A 6,921-nucleotide genomic window follows, 5' to 3' on the forward strand; every position below is an offset into this window, starting at 1 on the left:
AAGGAACTAGACACAAACCTGGCTGCCTTAACCATGGCCTCTGCAAGGGCTACAGCTGAGAAAATCCGCTGTCAGGAAGAAGTGAATAGAACTAACAAGACTATTGAGCTGGCCAACAGATTAGTGAAAGGTCTGGAGGTGAGGTCCTACAGGGCAGACTAATGAAGCAGGCTACAGAAAGCACTTCTTTGTTATACACTACTGATCTGGCAATAACAGCAGCACTTAGCAAAGAGCCTGATGAGCTGAAAAAATTATGTCATTATCATTCATTTTTTTCATAATAGAAACATGTTTTTGACCTTTACATTTTCTTACATTTTACCATGCTGTGGCCTGGATTAACTGTAAGGTTACCTAGTGACTAGCGTATTCATGGAGCCCGACAGGAAAGGAAACAGTCACTCTTGCTTGAGTATTGACAAATAAAGTTGATGCGGTAAAACGGCAAAGACTTTATTTGGAGCAATTAGACAAGGCTAATGACAGAGCCTGAGGTTGGTTTACCAAGAAGTGCAAGGCAATTTGTCCGACTTAGTTAAGGCATATGATAATGCCCTAATTATCTGTCTAAGATGTGCCCTGGATATTATAGAGGAGACAAAGACTGAAGGGTGGCAAACCATGAATTATCCGAAATAATCCATATTGTTAAAGGTTGGCTCCTGAGAAAGTCTGGTCACTGGCAGCTTTCTCATTTGCCATTCATCTATTGTTAATTTAATCTTTTGTATATATTCAAATTTTTTTCCCTGGGTTAACATTTGTTGGGAGAATGTCTCTTCTGGTTCCCCGCCATCATAGAAGGCATGTTTTTCCAACCAGCAGCTTTCCGTGCGTTTCTTTTATTCTGGTAACTGGACTTGCAGAGGGCCAAGAAAGCATCAACCCACTGCTAATTAAACAGATTCATCCAACCCGGATATTGTTAAGAGAATTTAAAGTATAAATTGATGAGTGCTTGTTTAGTACCATTTGAAGTAAAAATTGAAAGGCTTTATCGGCTGAGAAGAAAAAGTCTCAGTGTCTCAGATGAAAGCAGGGAAATCTAATGAATTTAAATGTATCCCACCAGGGTAGCCATATTTCTTCTCACTGTGAGACATTGATGTCTCTCAAATTAATGGAAGTAAATTACTATCTTAATCTGACAAATCTATCACTGTTTTATCAAATCAGTTTGCCAGCTCCCAAACAGATCAGGGAAATAGCAGAGGAGTAGCAATGAATTTCTTTCTTTCCAAAGAGTAGGGTGAACCCCATATTCTGAAAGACCATTCATGCCTCAGCCTTACTGACTTACTTTCATCCCGTTTGATAGAGCTCTTTGTGCCAAAAATAATTGTCAGAACAAGCTCAGAGAAATAACTACATCCTAAGCATAGAGAGCACTGGATCTCTGTGCACATGGATCAATGTTTTCCATGTCTTTTGCACCGCCCTTTCTGGCATAATGACCCTGTGGCCTCCAGAGAGCATGTACCAGGGCTGGAATGCAGGCCACGTGGAGGAAGACCCACCTCCCCTCAGCAGCCTTGACATTGTTCTGGCTCCTTCGCAAGCCAGGCCTGCGTCCCACCTGTTGAGAAATCGGCTTGCCACGACCAACCAGTCAGCAGGTAAATTCTACCACCCCCTGGTAGAAATACTCCCTGTGTGGACACCAAAGCGTCTTTGTTGAGATACACGTGCCGCTTATTCTGAGGCATTTAACAGCAAATGAAAGCACTGGAGACTGCCTCTCTCTCTTTCTCTCTCTCTCTCTTTAGTTGGGAAGTCGTGTCTGACTCTTGTAACCCCATGGACTGTCAGGCTCCTCTGTCCTGCAGAAATGCACGCCCTTCTGTACTGACTTCCATGATGACAGGGCACCGCCACATAAGTGCCACAAAAACACTGCCACCTCCACTTCTCTGGCACATTGAGCAATTAAGACTTATTTTACGAAAGCATGTCTTTCTTAAGCTGTGTATTCCTAGCACTTAAAAATGTTTTGATATTAATCAACTAAATATTACCATCCCAGAGATGGAGTTTGCTTAAAATTGTTTGTTTTCTCTTCTTTGTCTGTGTTCTATTTTTGCACTCTTTCATATTTTCTTTCCTTCTAGTTTTCCTTCTTTTCTTCATTACTCTCTCCTTTTTTAAAATTTTTAATTTCAGCTTTATTGAGGTATAATTGATAAATTCAATTGTAAGATATTTAAAGCCGTGATTTAATATACATGTACATCGTGAGGAATTTGTCCCAAGTTAATTAACACATCAATCACTTCAATTATCTTTTCTTTGCATTTTTGGAGAACATTTAAGTTCTGTTCATATCTTAGCAAATTTCAATTATGCAATACAGTGTTTTCAACTATGGTTACCATGTTTTCCATTATATCCTCAGGCCTTATTTATCCTGTGGCTCTAAGTCTGTATCCTTTTACCAATCTCTCCATATTCCCCCGCCCCTCTTCCCTGGCAGCACTTTTCTACTCACTGTTTCTATGAGTTTTAAGTCTTTTTTTTTTTTTTTTATTCCACATATAAGTGATACCATGCAGTATTTGTCTTCCTCTGTTTGGTTTATTTCCCTTAGCATAATACTCTCAAGGTCCATCCATGTTGTCACAAATAGCAGGATTTCTTTCTTCCTAATGACTGAATAATATCATATGTACAATACATTATTGTTATATTAAATTATAAATTAATATTATGATTATATTATATTCTAATTGTTAACATTATAATTATATGGTAATATATCGTTATAGATATTATATATATATTTCACCTCTTCTTTATCTATTCCTCCACTGATGGACACTTTGGAGAAGGAAATGGCAACCCATTCCAGTACTCTTGCCTGGAAAATCCCATGGACAGAGAAGCCTGGTAGACTACAGTCCATGGGATTGCAAAGAGTCGGACACGACTGAGCGACTTCATGACGACGACGATTGATGGACACTTAGGCTATTTCCATTAATAGACACTTGGCTATTGTGAATAATACTGCAATGAACATTCTAGTACAGATATCCCTTCGATATTCTGTTTTCATTTCCTTTGGATATACACTGAGAAGTGGGATTGCTAGGTCATATGGTTTTACTTAGATATAAGAACCGCAGGTTCAATTCCTGGGTTAGGAAGATCTCTTGGAGGAGTACATGGCAACCCACTCCAGTATTCTTGCTTGGAGAAGTCCATGAACAGAGGAGCCTGGAGGTCTACAATCCATAAGGTCGCAACGAGTTGGACACGACTGAAGTGACTCAGCATGCACATATGTATGGTTTTAGTCTTTTTAATTTTTTTGAGAAACTTCCATAGCATTTTCCATAATGGCTTTACCCTGCCTCTTTTATTAAATCTTCCTGATTTCTTGTTCTCTTTCTTTCCTTCCTTTTTCCTTTTCTTCCTTCCTTCTTGATTTCATATGTTTTTTATTTCTGCTTTTTTTTTTTCGTCTGAGCCACAAGGCATGTAGAATCTTAACTGTCAGACCCATACCCTCTGCAGTGGAAGAACAGAGTTTGAGCCACTTGATAGCCTCTTTTTTCTTTCTAGGTTTTTTTTTTTTTTTCCGTTGTATTTTTCTGACTGAAAACCAGAAATCTAATTATTACTGATTTTTTTTTTTAAAGCAATCCTTTTGGAGTAGCCTGTTAAATTTCTGTCTCTTCCTTTGAAAACCATAAAAATGATTGGTTCCAATAGGTTTTGTGTTTACAGTCTGAGATTTATGTTTGGAATAATCAGAGTCTTCATTTGTAGGTTCTGAGTATTTTCTTCTCTTTGGCACTGGTACTAATAGCCACTTCATTATCATTTTAAGTAAGTCTTTGGTATCACTCATTATTAAATGCTGCTATAAAAATTGTTTTATCCAAGACTATTTCATTATCATCATGAAATTCACTTAATTAGCATGTTTTTAAAATTAGAACACATTAAAAATGAAATGCAGTAAGTTTACCAGTACTTAATGCTTTAAGACATACTGTTATCTTTCTGAAGGGAAATTTCAGAGTGTGCATCAAAAATATGAAGAATGGATATACTCTTTGACCCTGAAATCCCATTGCTAGGACTTCTTCCTAAGGAATTGACTCCTAGAATATTTATTGCAACACTGTTTATTATCAATATAGGTTAGAAATAACCTCAGTCCCCAAAATGGGTATTGCCTAAATAAGTAATGAGTCACCCATAATACGAAATATCACATATCCATTAAAAATTATGTTGCAGAAGATTATTTTTATCACATGGGAAAATGTTTCTAGTATGTTAAGTAAGCCAAACAAGTTACAAAATGAGGTATATGTTGTGATCTCAGCTTGGCAATATATTGCCTCTCAGCTCCAAACCCACTTTCATTACATCTGCCTTAATGGGCTGTACCCTTCGAACATTTTTCCTTTGCAATGAGCTCCACATTAGGTTTGTTACTAGAGGGAGCGGGAGAGACAATGTAGGAAGAAGAAGCTTCCCCTCCTGGTTCAGAAGCTTCCCTTTGTTTCTTTCTATTCTTGCTCCTTCGCCACAGTCAGAGGCCTCTGCACCAGCCACCCACCCAGAGTATGCAGTCCCTCTGAAAGTACCGGCCCCTCCCCATCCAGCGACCACTTGCAGCGGCACTCCCAGCGAGACCACCATCACCCTACCCCGCCAGGAAGGCGACTCTTACTACCCCGACTGCCTCTGAGCGCCTGCCCTGAAGAGGTGTGTCTTCTGCTTTCCCAGCAGCTGTGGACCAGTCCTGGCTCAGGCAGCCCAGAGAACGATCCCAACCAGTGAGGCTGCAGACATGTCCTCCTTTCCAGCCAGATGGCCATCTGTCTTGGCAAGAAGGCTCCCTTTGAAGTTGTACTTCTCTGGGATGCTCTTTCTCAGCCCTAGGGTATTCTTCAGACTTTTCACCTTCCTAATTATGCCTATGTCATAGTTAATAGTCCTTTAGAGTAAATTTTCTCTGTTCAGATTACTATGTGGTCCTGACTAACACATATGTTTATGTATGCTGCTAAGTTGCTTCAGTCGTGTCCGACTCCGTGCGACCCCATGGACTGCAGCCTACCAGGCTTCTCCGTCCATGGGATTCTCCAGACAAGAACACTGGAGTGGGTTGCCATTTCCTTCTCCAATGCAGGAAAGTGAAAAGTGAGAGTGAAGTCACTCAGTCGTGTCTGACTTTTAGCGACCCCATGGACTGCAGCCAACCAGGCTCCTCCATCCATGGGATTTTCCAGGCAAGAGCACTGGAGTGGGTTGCCATTTCCTTCTCCATGTTTATGTATAGGGAAAGAGAAAAAAAGACTGAGACAAAAAGTCAAAAACTTAACAGTGGTTGACTCTGGGTGGTATGATTATGTCTTTTTATTTTGGTCTTTGCGAGTCACAATATTTTCCAAAATATTTTATAAGGAGATTTTTTGTTTTATTTATTTCAGATTCTATGTCTAAGATTTATTATTATGCTAGCAAAATTGAGCCCTCAGTACAAGTTTATGCTCTTGCTACAAAATTCAGACTTAAGAGCAAAATGATCATATTAAGTGCTTATTAAATCAACAGACTGAAAGGAGCTGGCCTGATAGTGGGGCCACACAAGGTCTTACAATTTCTCCTAAGAACCAGCCTCCCTATAGTGACCACCATCGACTCCCTCAACTCTGGAGATCCACCACTCTGGTTTTCAAGCCACTCTGATGCAACGGTGTTAAGAATTGTTTTTGTAAATAGTAAGATGGTTTTTAAAAAAAACACTGTAGCAATCTTGAAAAATACATCATGCAATATCTGCAGTCTTCTGTTATTTAGAGACATATGTCTATACATATAGCAAATTGGCCTGTTACTGTTTCTGCAGAACCACCATTAAAATTCAGTGCAGGAAGGGTTCTGTGGCTGGCAGAATTCTAAGATGGTTTCCCAAGTTTCCCAGCCCTTGACACACACGCTCCTTTCCCCAGTTATTCAGTCAAACTCTGCAACAACAGGATTTTGCAGATGTAATTAAGGTCCCAGCCTAGTTGACCTTAAAATAGGGAGATTATCCCAATGGGCCTGACCTAATTATATGAGCCCTTTAAAGAAAGAGGATTTTCTCTGACTAGTTGCAAAAAACAAGAAAGTAAGAGATTGGAAGAACAAGGGGGGGCTCAACATGGAAATGTTCTCCACTGCTGATTTTGATGATGAAGGGGGCCAAGCAGCCGGGAGTAAGGGCAGTCTCCAGGGGCTGAAAGCAGCTCCCAGCTGATGGCTGGAAAAGAAACAAGGTCCACAATTCTAGAGCCTCCAAAACGGGATTCTGCCAACAACCTAGACAAGCCAGGAAGCACATTCTTCCCCAGAACATCCAAATGAAAATAAAGAAACTAGATATGGAATTTAGAAAAACGGTGCTGATGAACCTATTTGCAAGGCAGGAATAGAGATGACTCAGACATAGAGAACAAACTTGTGAACGCAGCAGGGGAAAGGAGAGAGCTGGATGAATTGAGGGAGTAGAATGGAAACATATATATTACCATATGTGAAATAGATAGCTAGTGGGAAGTTGCTGTGCAATACAGGAAGCTCAATCCAGTGTTCCGTGCTGACCTAGAGGCGTGGGATGGGTGGAGGTGGGAGGGAGCATTAAGAAGGTGGGGATATATGTATACTTATGACTGACTCAAGTTGTTGTACAGCATAAACCAACACAACATTGTAAAGCAATTATCTTCCAATTAAAAATGAATTTTAAAAAAAGAGAAAGAAACTAAGAAAGCAAACTGGCAGGATTCCACTGGCCATGCATATTCTTAGGGATCCAACAATACAGAAGAAAAAATGCCTTCGAGCCACTAAAGTCCTTGAAACTATGAGATAAATCAATGTGGCTGTCTTTGTGGAACAGCATGTCCACACACCCCA

Source organism: Bubalus kerabau, chromosome 3 (genome assembly GCF_029407905.1).
Source record: "Bubalus kerabau isolate K-KA32 ecotype Philippines breed swamp buffalo chromosome 3, PCC_UOA_SB_1v2, whole genome shotgun sequence".
Taxonomy (NCBI): domain Eukaryota; kingdom Metazoa; phylum Chordata; class Mammalia; order Artiodactyla; family Bovidae; genus Bubalus; species Bubalus kerabau.